Here is a 15,245-nt window from a genome sequence, read left to right on the forward strand (position 1 = left end):
AGATTAAGTTTAACCCCATATCATACAGAAGGGAATTCTTCTGACTAAAGACATCCAAATTTATCTTTGTTCAGGGCTTGTCCATATTTTCACCCAAGAAAACTGCATGGCCTGATGTACTGAGAAAGCCGAACGCCATCTAGTAGTAAGAACTAATAAAATACGGGATTGTTCATGAAAACACACAGAAATGTTCGGTGACACATGGTTTTCGTTTATACGCTAACATGTGAAGAAACAGGACACGAACGATAAAATATAAATATTCTTTGTGGGGATGATACTGATCTGGAATTTATACTTAAAGAAACCATCTACATCAAACAACTTTAACCAACACCAAATATCATGTGGTCTTCATTAAAATCGTTCCATTTAATATATGAAGATTTTTTTTTTATTTTTAGTAATTAACTTTCGATATATTTTAGTTTTGATTAAATAATTGTTATTTCAGCAATGTATTTTAGTTATTTAGGTAGAAATAATGTATTATTTTTGTTTTGCTTTAAATAGTGAATGTGGAATATGTAAGATATTTTACGCTACATATTAACAATTGCAGCATTATATAACATTCAGGATATATATTTTAGGTAAATCCAATATAAAAAATTAATTAAGTTATATTTTCTAATCTCACTATTACATAAACGACATGACGTGCATATCTGTGTCTATTTGACCGAAATAATAAATACAGTGTGTCACTATTTATCAAATGTCTCTATAAAGAAAAATCTATAAAAAATTCTCACTTTAACATTCTAAATTCGGATAATTTTAAAAGTAACTATGATACAAACAACAAGCGTTTGTTTTTCCATAGAAATGAATATTAAGTACTCTTCGTATAACAAGAGCCCTACCTTCACTGGGACTAAACCTGAAGATTTGATTATATCTTTTTTTAAAAACGGTACCACATTTAACAGATAATAAAGTATAGTGTATATTAGAACAGTCCGAAAACCTTTCCCATGCAGTACGTGTCGTAAAAAGATTCTCTCTTTTTTTATAGAAAATGTTCAATTTTTCTAAACTTTTCAACACGACGTTATTGAAAACAGACAAGTATTTGCTAACATTATTTACTAGGCTTCTCACTGGTTGTGGAGTAAAGTGAATGTTACTTACTAATTGTCTAACTTTTGTTTCTTATTTTAAGAATTTAATTCAGATGTATAAAATGTTTCCATGGGAATATACAATTAAAATATTTATAGAAAACGTTATACCTACAAATTGTGCTGGACGAAGTACCCATGAACAGCAGTGTGAGAAACTTTCTTCCATAAAATTTTGTTTTTCTTCGCACAGTTCGGTTCTCATTTTAATATCTTGTCTCCTTAGTTACTATACGTGGCCGCTCTTTCAGACGTTGAGGTGTCATTATGTGACCTTCAATAACACTATTCGTAAGTAAAGGAGTAGCCCAAGATTAGGCAGTGGTTGGTGATGACCAGTTCAGATGTTACACTGAGTTAGTTTGTCGGTAAATAATTTGACTTAAGTTTAAGTAATGATAATTTCCCACTGTTGTTCTTTTAGTCAGTTCAGGAGGCTTAAGAATTATAGCCAGATAGTTGTGATTATACATACATTGACATATTAGAGAAATGATTAATAAATATTCTGTCAGACAGTTTTCAAACTCCCCCGCTGGTACAGCGGAAAGTCTAGGATTTACAACGCTAAATTCATGGATTCTATTCCCCTCAGCGGGCTCAGCAGACAGCCCGATGTGGCTTTCCTGTAAGAAAACACACACACAAACTTACGAACTGTGTAAGATTTTTTGTTTCTTTGTTTTGGAATTTCGCACAAAGCTACTCGAGGGCTATCTGTGCTAGCCGTCCCTAATTTAGCAGTGTAAGACTAGAGGGAAGGCAGCTAGTCATCACTACCCACCGCCAACTCTTGGGCTACTCTTTTACCAACGAATAGTGGGATTGACCGTCACATTATAACGCCCCCACGGCTGGGAGGGCGAGCATGTTTGGCGCGACCCCGCGACCCTAAGATTACGAAGCACACGCCTTAACGCGCTAAGCCATGCCAGTCCTAACTGTGTAAGATACAGAAATAATAGTAACTGGACGGACCGTAAGGTTTAATATCCAGCACTGTCAAGGACTTGGAAGCGATGTGAAAATAACAGATTTATGGCCAGTAAGAACCACACCCACATTTTTCTGTTTTCCCCGTTCATATAAAATCAGACTTGAAATACTTACTTGGAGGACTACAACAAGGCGTTAGTTACCATGTACTCCCTCTCTAGGTGAGTATCGTCATGAGGACTGATGCAGAAGATAAGTGATTCCGAGTAAACGGAAAAGAAGCGCAGTAGCTTTGATGACTTTCCTATAAAAACAGTTATTTATTCTCTTCTGACATTTATTTTCCTTTGGAAAGCTGTTTACATTTCTTTCCAATAAAATCCCTAATACGTTTCGTGGACTTTTGTTTCTAGTGATTCTACGACTAATTTTTATTTTATAGATTTTGAAAACTCCGGTAAATCCTTTAAGCTGTATCTATTTATTTTAATATTTAATCTTGTATAACAGTCACAGCCTGATATAAATTTTATTGTAATGAGTTAATGTGTTTTTTAAGAATGCACAGTTCTATAAATCACTCAACATCTGGGAATTCTGATGTACAGAAGTACATTAAAAGGTTAAGCTATTGATTAAAAGAAAACAAATCAAACCTGAAACTGTTTACAGTTTTATTATCAATGTTCAGGTGTGAAATATGTTGAGGAGTGGTAATTGATGTAATCAATAAAAATCTTAATAATTCAAAACAGGACAAACACCAGAACATTTTTGAATTTCTGTGTCACTACTTTTAGAAAGATAGAATTACTTATAAAGTAAAAAATACAACAATTACTTCACTAAATATACTGATATTTTCCCATAGTTTTCTAGATACTCATATGTTTATTTTTCTTCAAATTTTAAAATAGGTTTTACCATCGCTGAGTTTGTTATTAAATAAGACAACCACTAATATCTACCTGACATGCGCAGTTTCTGTGGAATTATCCATATGTAGCTTCGTCATCAACATTCGTACAACGTTGACTGAGAAGACAGTGTTACCCTAAAAAAAACAACCAACAACATTTCTATTTAAATTCTCGTCCATCTACAACTATGTACATACATATATATGTGTATATATAAATACAGTTATCGTGATAATTGAGTGAGAAAGTGTATGAGAACCTACGTAAATTATTTATATATACACCAACTTGTAGTGATTTGAGTCGAGGAACCTAATGGTGATCCATGTTTGTATGTGATGAGTTATACACCAGCAAATGGTACAAAAGTCCGGTGTACTTCTCCACGCCACGCCAAACATGATCGACCATTCAGCCATGAGGACATTATAATATTACAGTCAATCCCACTATTCGTTGATAAAATAGTAGACCAAGAATTGGCGGTTGGTAGCGATGTCTGGTCTTTCTGCTACATTATGGCCGACTAGCGCAAATAGCCCTCGTGTAGCAGTGACTAAAGACTAATTGTAAGATTGTGTGATACTCTAGAGTAAGGGTGTTACATGAGTTTTGATTTTCTATGTTTGTATAGTAAGTGTTCTGCTAAGAACAATTTAACAATAACAAACCGTTATGTCACATTTCAAATTCTGATACATAGTGTTATTAATTCATAACAAGTTAGTGTAGAATATCCTGTTTGTTGTTAACATTATTCATACCTGTTCTACTGTTATTTAAAAAGTTAATGTTGTACTTTGACTTCATCCATAGCTTTTCACACTCAACATGAGAAGTGAAGCCGTTATAAACAGGAGACAGATGAACTGATAGACAGACACCACTGTTCACAGTATATATAAAACAAGCAGTACATAATGTTCTCTGTCCAATCAAATATTGTCTACAGCTGCTTTCAAAGTCAGTCTTCACTGATTGGTGTTGATATCGAATTCTGTAACAATATAAAAGGATGAGATAAAAAAGTCTGTCAAAAGTAAACCTCTAAGAAAATTGTACAAAAAACGAGGCTTGAGTATTTACTATGTCAAGAAATGAGAATTAGATAACAAATACAACAACAGAATTTGGGATTAGAAGTTAAAAAACCAATAGGTAAATTATCTATTGTTAAAAATACGCCCATAGGCTCTGGGATTAAGGGTTAAAAACAACAGACTTCACATATAAAGAAACATGAAAGTTTCGATTGGTTTCTCACATCTCACAAAATTATAAAGTCTATAGTATATGTGAGTAAAATTGTTCGTACAGATTCATAATTATTATTTAAAGTTGTATGATGTTCAGTACCAGTGAGGGTAAGTTGTACAGGGTAATTTAGTGAACCAGATATCTGTGTTGTTCAGTTGTACAGGGTAATTTAGTGAACCAGGTATCTACGTTGTTCAGTTGTACAGGGTAATTTAGTGAACCAGGTATCTCTGTTGTTCTGTTGTACAGGGTAATTTAGTGAACCAGGTATCTATGTTGTTCAGTTGTACAGGGTAATTCAGTGAACCAGGTATCTTTGTTGTTCAGTTGTACAGGGTAATTTAGTGAACCAGGTATCTATGTTGTTCAGTTGTAGAGGGTAATTTAGTGAAACAGGTATCTCTGTTGTTCTGTTGTACAGGGTAATTTAGTGAACCACGTATCTATGTTGTTCAGTTGTACATGGTAATTTAGTGAACCAGGTATCTACGTTGTTCAGTTGTACATGGTAATTTAGTGAACCAGGTATCTACGTTGTTCAGTTGTACAGAGTAATTTAGTGAACCAGGTATCTATGTTGTTCAGTTGTAGAGGGTAATTTAGTGAACCAGGTATCTACGTTGTTCAGTTGTACAGGGTAATTTAGTGAACCAGGTATCTCTGTTGTTCTGTTGTACAGGGTAATTTAGTGAACCAGGTATCTATGTTGTTCAGTTGTACAGGGTAATTTAGTGAACCAGGTATCTTTGTTGTTCAGTTGTACAGGGTAATTTAGTGAACCAGGTATCTATGTTGTTCAGTTGTACAGGGTAATTTAGTGAACCAGGTATCTGTGTTGTTCAGTTGTACAGGGTAATTTAGTGAACCCGGTGTCTGTGTTGTTCAGTTGTACAGGGTAATTTAGTGAACCCGGTGTCTGTGTTGTTCAGTTGTACAGGGTAATTTAGTGAACCCGGTGTCTGTGTTGTTCAGTTGTACAGGGTAATTTAGTGAACCAGGCATGCATGTTGTTGAGCGGTATCAGTAAATAAATCAACACGATATGTATGTTTTACAGATGTACCAGGGGGGGAGACCTTCTCGTGGTTAATGACGCTTCCATACACGACACTGCAGATAGCAGTTTGCCCTTGTTTTGACAGTACAATAAGCATGTTTTGTTTCATCAATGGTTGAATAACTTTCCTTATCTGTTTCTGTATTTAATTAATTCAAACACTAAATATTAAAAATGTATTGGTAAAAGAGTAACATCCGAGTACTTACCATGAAGAACTCGAGAGGACTGTATTGATACGACTTATGTATCTGTATGAAATTTGGCAAACTTTCAGTGTACATAATATATATTTGTGCTGGCATTTAGTGATTCAATAAAGAGGTGCACTGAGTAGTACATGTTGTCTTCATTTGTTTGGTAAACATGTTACCTGCAAAGTAAAACTTACTTTAATGATATCGAGAAAACCCACTTGTAGAGAAATATATATGTAAAAACGGCTAGTTCGGTCATCGTCAGGTTCACAAAGAAAGAAAGAGGTAACTGACCGGAAGCTGACCACGTTGTTCGCTCCTCTACGTAAAATATTTTCTCAACCCAAACGAGCCGTTTTTACACACATAAAACTTACTTTGTATGTAATGCTATTAAGTAACATAACAAATTAACAATGACAGAATGAGCAGACAAACATTACGACTGGGGTTTTGAAGTGTGTGTCGCGGACACCTATGAACATCGATCAAGCAAGCTCCTTTTGGCTGTGATCTGTCTAGCAGTGTCTAGTTAGCACGAGCAATACATTCCCGATACTTAGTCACATAGTAAAAATTTCAATCTGCCCGCGAGACCAGTTCAGGGTGTAAATTCGGCCTTTCTGCTAGCTATAGCTTAACTAAAATTCGGGGAAAGACCTTCTTGTGGTTTTTGTTGTTTCTATGCACGACACTGCAGATAGCAGTTTACCCTTGTTTCGACAGCAAAATAACCACGTTTTATTTTATCAACGGGTAAATAACTTTCCGTATCTGTTTATGTCAGTGGTGCACAAAATCAGGCCCGCAATGTCCAATAGGAAACTCAAACATAGAGAGTTCGCGCACTTAGAATTCGCGAAGATTAAGCGCTATAGAAGAATATGCATTAGATTAGACACTTGATGGTTCCATATTTGTGTCGAGCAATAAAGAAAATTTAATAAAAAATCTCGTTAATGCATAGGCATTTAATCTTTGGCTTAATGACGTAATATTTCCTTAATTACGAAATCTCACGCGTTCCAATTGTTCTTCGAGATTTACTTACGAGCCCTATTTTGATATTATTTCGTCACAAAAATGGTAGCTAATCGTAAAAGAAAAGTTGATGACGAAAACCGGCAGTTTCATGATGATTGTACTGCACAGTACTGTTTTCTTTAAGAACAGAAGAACGTGATTTGTCTGCTGTGTCATTCGACAGTAGCAGTGGCGAAGGTATTCAATATAAAGTGTCATTATGAGTCGAAGCATAAAGATTTCCACAACGTAGTCACTGATGAACGAACAGCTCGAATAGAATCTCTGCGGCAGTCGCAGAACGTTTTCTCAAAGCAGTCAGCAGATTTAGGTGCAGCATGTGAGGTCAGTTACGATATTTCGTTGATGATAGCGAAATCTGGCCAACCGTTCATTGATGGTTATTTTGTTAAGCAATGCATGATTACTGTATCGGAAAAGTTGTGTCCGGAAGCAGTCCGCAAGCTACAGATGGTGGCTTTGAATCGCACGACAGTTCAGTGAAGAATTTCACACCTCTCAGCAGATGTGACAAGACCGCTTTCAAATAAAGCAGCCAACTTTGTCTACTTCTCTTTAGCAGCAGACGAGTCGACTGACATCAGTTCAACAGCACAGCTACTAGTTTTTTTTTCATGGTGTGTCGTCATCGTTTGATATCACAGAGGAACAAATCAGCAAGGTTCCATGAAGGGTCAGACAACTGGGTCTGCTCTGTTCGAGGAGACAGTAGTATAGTAGTGTTTCATTGGATTTCACGAAACTGGTAAGTGTGACAACTGATGGAGCACCAGCCATGACCGGAGAAAGTAGCGGGCTGGTAGCACTGTTGATGAAGCATTGAGGAAAGCAGAACAAATAGTTGGTGAAGTTGCACTGCATTATTCACCAACAGAACCTGTGCATTAAAGAACTTCGTTTTCAGGCACTGATGGCGTTAGTGACGAAAACCATTAAATTCATCAAATCACGAGGGCTCAAGCACAGTCAGTTTCAAAGTCTTCTTGAAAAAAATTTATTAAGACTATGGTGACCTTGTGTATCACTGTGAAGTACGCTGGCTGAGTCGAGGGAAGATGCTCAGAAGATTATTGGAGTTGATTAATCCAACATAGTAAGCTGATTTGACCTTTCTGGTCGACATGACACAACACTTGAATGATCTGAATTTGAAGTTGCAAGGCAAAGATCAGCTTGTCTGTCAGCTTGCAAATTACGCCTCAGCTTTCAGGACAAAGTTGCAGTTATTCTGGCAGCAAACAACATCAGGCAACTTCGTGCACTTTCCCACTTTTCAGTCACAGCTACAGAAGAATCAGGACATTGACACACAAGTTTATGTTGGGAAGCTAGATACTTTGATCCAATCCTTCAACTCACGGTTTCACTCACGACTTTGACCAATGCAGATTGTTGATGAAACTTTTTGCTGATCCGTTCAGTGTGTCAGTGGATGACTTTTCAGCAGAATATCAGCTTTAACTTACTGATCTCGAAGCATCTGATGAACTGCGTGCTATTTACCGAGAAAACAGTTTGCTTGACTTCTACAAAACGTTGCCTGATACATTTGCTAATCTGAAAGAGAACGCACTTGTCCACACCACCTGTGAACAGGCTTTCTCGTATATGAAACTGAATAAAACAACACTCGCAATCAGCTGACTGATGATCATCTGGAAGCAATCTTGCGTCTTTCAACGTCAAGCATCAAGCTGGACATTTCTGAGTTCGTAGATGACATGCAGCACCATCCATCGCATTGACTTTGTGACAGTTGACGTATTGTAACATTTCTCAGAATAATGTGCAAACACTTTAATGTAATCGTCATTTGTGTGTTCTTAAATGTGATGTCCATCTTGTGTCAAACAACTGTGGGACAATTTTAATCTTCACTTTTTGTGGCCCCTGACTCTAAACGTTTGTGCACCACTGGTTTATACCATCGTCCCTGAGACATATGTCCAGCAACGGCCACTTGCGAACTCTCTCTTTCTTCACCTGAAGATGATCTTGGAAGGTCGAAATGTTTTTCTCTCCTTCTCAGTAAAAGTGTTAGTACCCATACCAGCCATTCTGATATACATTTTATCTGAAGTAGGTTTCTCATTATCAAGATTTTTTTTTTTTTTGCTTTAAATACTGAATCTGTAAAATATTGAAAACTTTATCTCTGTTCCCTTCTGTTGTATGAATCTATTTCTTCATCTTCAATATAGTTATACCATTAATCATCAACCTTGAAATTTGCTTTTCTTCAGAATGCATTCTTCGAAACGTGAATCCAAAGTATCTCCACTTTAAAGAACCAAACCAAAATGTTCAAAAGTTGTTAGATTATCAGATTTGTCTGAAGATACTGTTGCTTTGATTTACATTGGGCTGAAGCTACACGAGGGCTATCAACGCTAGTCGTATGTAATTCAGCAGTGAAAGAATAGAGGTACCTCATCATCACCATCCACTAACCACTCTTTCACAAACGAATAGTGAGATTGACCCTAACAATGTTCTCCCTCCCCCCCACACACATCATAAAGGGTGAGCATGTTTTGGTGGAGTTTGTTTTAAATTTGGCTTAAAGTTACACAAGGGCTATCTATGCTAGCCGTCCGTAATTCAGCAGTGAAAGAATAGAGGCCTGGCATGGCCAAACGTGTTAAAGCGTGCGTCTCGTAATCTGAGGATTGCGGGTTCGAATCCCCGTCGTACCAAACATGTTCGCCCTTTCATCCGTGGGGGCGTTATAATGTTACGGTCAATCATACTATTTGTTGGTAAAAGAGTAGTCCAAGAGTTGGCGGTGAGTGGTGATGACTTGCTGCCTTCCCTCTAGTCTTACACTACTAAATTAGGGACGGCTAGCACAGATAGCCCTCGAGTAGCTTTGTGCGAAATTCAAAACAAACAAACAAAAAAAACAAACAAAGAATAGATGTACCTAGTCATCACCATCCACTAACCACTCTTTCATAAACGAATAGTGAGACTGACCCTAACAATATTCTCCCTCCCCTAACACACATCATAAAGGGTGAGCATGTTTGGTGGAGTAAAAGTTTGGATCAAGAATTTCGAACCAAACGTCAACAGAACATAAAATTTACTGAAAAAGTTTAAAGTCTACTGTACTAACCTTAGAATCATTGATACCAGTGTTGATTACAGCATTCATTCCTAGTTTCATCCTGGCGACCAGATTGTTAACCTATGTAATTATAACACAAATAATCAGTGTAAATCAGTGATAGCTAAAGGTCTTCAGTTCTCTCTTCCACCACGTAAACTCTATGTACCTAACATAGTTTACACTTTTAAATCACAATACAGACACCTAAAGGACCTTCTTGTGAAAGACAAAGTAACTCTTTGTCGAATCAATAATTTTTCATGACGAAAATAATGAAATCTGCCTTTTCTACTTCTTATGATTTTAGCTCTAATGTTCGTCCTTACCATTTAAGCCCTGAATAAATCTTTTAAAAGAACTATCATTAAATAAAAATATTTATGTTACATCGTCCGACAATAACAATGTTATTCTCAACTAAAATAATTACTTGATCAAAATGGTCGTTATTCTTGACAACTCTACCACTTTTAAATTCCTTATCAAAGCCTATTCATTATCATCCAACGTGAGGAAACATTCTAAAGATACCTGATGGAACTTAGAAAGAAAAATATCGTGGACATTTGACTGATGATAATTACGATACGTACGACAAACCTTTGTTAATGAAAGAACAGAGTTTTAAAGTTCTGACCTCATAACAAGAACCAGACTTTCACTAGGACTAAATCTGCTTATATATTTATTGATGTAATTTGTAAATATAATTTTAAGGAAAGAAGTTACACAACTCTTAATTTATAAATAAACGATAACACACTTAATAGACCAAAAATAATGTTTGCTTCACACAATGAGAACAGTTTTCCACTGCATTAATTACTGTATAAAATAATATTTTTGTCTTAGAAAATTACACATTTTTCTAAAGTTTTCAGTACGACGCTATCTGAAACAGCCCAGTACTTGTTAACTCTAATTGCTGAGCCTCACAGGTTGCAGAGTAAAATGAATGTTACTAGTTGTCTGACTTTTGTTTCTTATTTCAAGAATTTAATTGAGATTTTTAGAATCATCTTATGTGAATATACAATTAAAATATTCATACAAAACTTTATACCTACAAATTGTACTGGTCGAAATACCTATGAAATGTAAGGTGGGTAATTTTTTGCTATAAAATTTTGTTCTTTCTTCTCAAAGTTCGGCTTTTATTTTAATGTCTGGTCTCCATAGTTACTATATGCAAATATTCAGTAATATTGTGGTTCCACTTTATTGTTGCCTTTCTTCACAGTTTGTATTCGTTTCAAGTGTAACTACACTCTTGAATCAGTTGTTGTAACAAAGTGACGTAAGCCAAAAAAAGGAAATGATATATAAAAATAAAACTGATAAGTGAGGGGTAGCAATGGGAAAGGCCTGGCATGGCCAAGCGCGTAAGGTGTGCGACTCGTAATCCGAGGGTCGCGGGTTCGAGCCCGCGTCGCGCTAAAACATGCTCGCCCTCCCAGCCGTGGGGGGTGTATAATGTGACGGTCAATCCCACTATTCGTTGGTAAAAGAGTAGCCCAAGAGTTGGCGGTGGGTGGTGATGACTAACTGCCTTCCCTCTAGTCTTACACTGCTAAATTAGGGACGGCTAGCACAGATAGCCCTCGAGTAGCTTTGTGCGAAATTCCAAAACAAACAAACTATTTTTATCCTTGCAATTTGATATTCATATGTCTATTATTCATATCTTTATAACTATGTGGCTTCAATATCTTTATTCTTCACCTCTTTTCTAACTATTAATTCTTTAGATCTCCATTTTGCATTATCTTAACGACTGTTTGACATCGTCTTGCTATTTCAACGTCACAAATCTATGCTTGATAATTTTATAACTATCTGACATACAACTTTTTTAATTATTTGATATGCAGATCTCTATTCTTCCTCGTCTTCCTAACTATTTGACACTGAAATGTTTATTCTTGTCCTTTTATGTGTTTAATACCCAGATCTCTATTCTTTGTTATGTTACTCACAACTTCCCATCCACATCTCTATTGTTCTTCATTTTGCTATATCAAATCAATATATCTATTATTCATATCTTTATAACTATCTGGATTCTATATTTTTATTCTTCAACTCTGTTTTAACTGTTTGATATCCATATTTCTATTATTTATCGTCTTGTTAACTATTTGACACACAAATCTCTATTTTTGTCCTTCTTTCTATACAACACCCAAATCCCTATTATACATTGTATTAAAGACCACAGTACTGTATTTTTCATCGTCTTGCTATTTGAACTTCATATGTCTATTCTTCATATTGTTATAACTATCTGATTTCCACATCATTATTCTAACTTTCTAACTGTTTGACATCCACATCTTTATTCTTCATCGTCTCACTAACTATCTGGCAACCAAATATTTATTGTTCACCTCTTTTCTAACTATCAGATCTCCATTTTGCATTATCTTGACTGCTTGATATCCACGTCTCTATTTTTAATCGTCTTGCTAACTATTTGACACCCAAATCCCTATTATTCATTGTATTACCGACCACTTCTCACCAAGATCTATATTCTTCATCGTCTTGCTATTTGAACTTCATATATCCATTCTTAATAATTTTTATATATCTGACATCCATATCGTTATTCTTAACCAACTTAACAATTGAGACTAAATCTTTTATTCTCAGGTTGGAAAGAAATGGTATAGTCAAGGCTTCTTGTTATAAACAAAACATGATCATGCTTGTATAAAAATAACTCACAAACTAAATATTTAGTTCACTGGTTTATATTGATCCCGACAAGTTGGTAAGTTTCCATGTTTTGTATCGTTTAGAAACAGGTTTGTTTAAATAACGTTATTGTTGTAAGGCCTCATTCAACCAAGTGCTAACAATGTTACTAACTCGGTACAGGATGTTTTAAAGTGAAACAAAAGGATGGCGTTAAATTTATCAGTAATCAAGTGCATTCTAAACTACGATTTTGTAACCTGCTCAACGCAATACCTTTAACTCAGTCAATAATAAAACAATAATATTGATTTTTTAAATAATAATACCAGTACCTGAATGGCGTTGACCATATTTAATCCTTGAAACATTTGAAAATGTGTCTGAATGTTTGTCGTTTTCAACACCAAAAAGTAATGATATTCTACATGATTACAAAGTTTCAACAAATCCGTTCGTTTTTAAATAAGATATAAAACAAAAGTAGTGTACAAAATCGGTCTCCATGGTAACAAATATGATTTTTTTCGTGAACTCGCTGTTATCTTTGACATCGGCCCTCCAAATATTAATCACTTCTGAGTTGGGTCATAGTCCAATTGTATACTAACTTTCGTTCAAATCTACCCAAATGTTTTCGAGAAATATTGCTGATAAACACACACACACACATGGATGCAAACATAACCTCAGTCTACCTTTGGTTTCGGTAATAATAATGATGTTGAAACTGCTTGAACAATAGCAGTATGATGTTTAAGCTCCATGTAACAAGAGCTAAATTGAGTAATTTATATAGTACTACTTAATTAAAGACGTCACGTAGCTATGGTTTAAAACTAAACCCATCGTAGCAAGGCACAACAAATAAAAAAATAAGATTCGTATTATTCTCAACTACTTACCTCAACCTATCAAGTAGTAAAGTTTGAGTGGTGCATCCTTACTGAAAACAGACTGCAATGTAGTAGGAGACATTCTATGAACATTCAGTTTTGCTCGTACATTTTGAGGAATAATGTAGTTTTACATAACCAGTCCTGTAAATAAAATAACTCAAGACTCAAAATGCTTACGAATCAGACATACTTTGAATAATGATGAAAATATTTTAGTAAGACACTAGAAATCAAAACGCATCCTTCAGAGTTGTGTTGTTCTTTGTGTATCTTAAGGTATTTTAAAATAATACTTTGAAGGCTTATATAAATGAATTAATGGCTGTATTTTCATTCCTTATATTAAATACCAGTGGGTAATAACAATTTTCTTTTAAATTCTACAAAGTTTAAAATATTCTTAGATTACTACTTACATCTATCACACAAATTTGATAAGTGGTAAAACATCTTCAACTTGGAAGGTATACGTAAGTGATTAAATTATTATAAATTACACAAAGTCATTGTATTTAATTTACACACGAGCAGTTAAACCACTTAAATGGACTAGACGTAAGGTATTAATTAAACTACTGAATAACTTGCACATAATGTGAAATGTAACTTTAAAAAGTACATCAAGAGGTACACACAAGCTAATAGTTATTAATAATACATACAATAGCTTTGTTGTACAAATTACATTAATATTGACTTAAGATCAAAGCAAGCTACCTACTTAGAGTGATTCTAAAAAAAACAACAACAAATAACCCTTTTAATAAGTATAGATAATTAAATGTCTTTTCTAACGTTCTTTTTTTTATAAAAGTATTATTTTCGGCCTTAATCTCAATAACATCTCAAGAGGCTAGACCAGCCTAGGAGATTCAGGTTAGTCCTAAATACGTATATTAAGTTGATAATGCGAAACAAAATCTATAACTAAAATTTACTAATAAATAAATATTTAACAAGTAATATAATTAGATACTATAGCTAATATTATTAACGAAACTACCAGTACAGAGACAAAAGAGGGTACGTTATCTATGTATCACGAAACGAACCAACTGTTGTCTCTAGGCGCTCTCCGTTTCACCAAACTTTTACCACACGTTTAAAATATATTAATGAAATCTCATATAATCCTAAACTCCACGAAAATGCAGTTCATAAAAACTTCAAATACAGTACATAATTTACATGACCAGAATTATTGTTACGTAATATTTTAATTTACATGGCCAACATTACCATTAATAACGCTTAAATGTTACGTTAGGTGTCATATTTACTTAAACTACACTCTTGTACACGTGTAATGCAGTAGTTCAGAAACCACCGACTGGTTCTATTTAACTCGCGTACGCAGAAGAATCAGGGTTAGGGTAGTAGTATTATCAAATAAATCTGTGGAACAAAGTAAAGATTAGAAGCATAACTTTACTGATAAAAGATGTGTCGTTAACAGCAATTAAGATTTAGAGAAATAACAGAGATGTTCGCGCCCGCGTCGCGCTAAACATGCTCACCCTCCCAGCCGTGGGGGGTGTATAATGTGACGGTCAATCCCACTATTCGTTGCTAAAAGAGTAGCCCAAGAGTTGGCGGTGGGTGGTGATGACTAGCTGCCTTCCCTTTAGTCTTACACTGCTAAATTAGGGACAGCTAGCACAGATAGCCCTCGAGTAGCTTTGTGCGAAATTCCAAAACAAACAAACAAATTATTCAATAAACAGTAGCACATTTATTGTATAAAAAATGATTGTTTGTATTAGCACAATCAAGTAGCTGCCGTAAGAAGAATCTTTTTTCTCATAAAATGTTCACTTTTTCTAAATATTTCAGTGCCATACTATCAAAAACAGCCCCATGTTTGCTTACCCTAATTACTAAGCCTCTCACAGGTTGTAGAGTAACATGAATGTTCCCTACATATTGTTTAAGTTTTGTTTTTCATTTCAAGAATTTAATTCAGATTTATATAATAATCTCATGTGAATATACATTTAAA

The 15,245-nt window shown here is 35.0% G+C and overlaps 1 long non-coding RNA gene across 2 annotated transcripts; it reads right to left on the reverse strand.

Moving 5' to 3' along the window:
• Positions 1 to 2,355: 2,355 nt before the first annotated feature.
• Positions 2,356 to 13,344, reverse strand: LOC143243159 (uncharacterized). Of its 2 annotated transcripts, none has more exons than XR_013024086.1 (3): positions 13,253 to 13,344; positions 9,657 to 9,728; positions 2,356 to 3,117 (listed from the first exon to the last, which is right to left on the reverse strand). It is a non-coding gene; the product is annotated as an uncharacterized LOC143243159 (long non-coding RNA). The 2 variants fall into 2 exon arrangements; XR_013024087.1 differs by lacking the exon at positions 2,356 to 3,117 and adding an exon at positions 5,183 to 5,670.
• Positions 13,345 to 15,245: the final 1,901 nt, after the last annotated feature.

This window comes from Tachypleus tridentatus, unplaced genomic scaffold (assembly GCF_004210375.1).
Source record: "Tachypleus tridentatus isolate NWPU-2018 unplaced genomic scaffold, ASM421037v1 Hic_cluster_2, whole genome shotgun sequence".
Taxonomy (NCBI): Eukaryota; Metazoa; Arthropoda; class Merostomata; order Xiphosura; family Limulidae; genus Tachypleus; species Tachypleus tridentatus.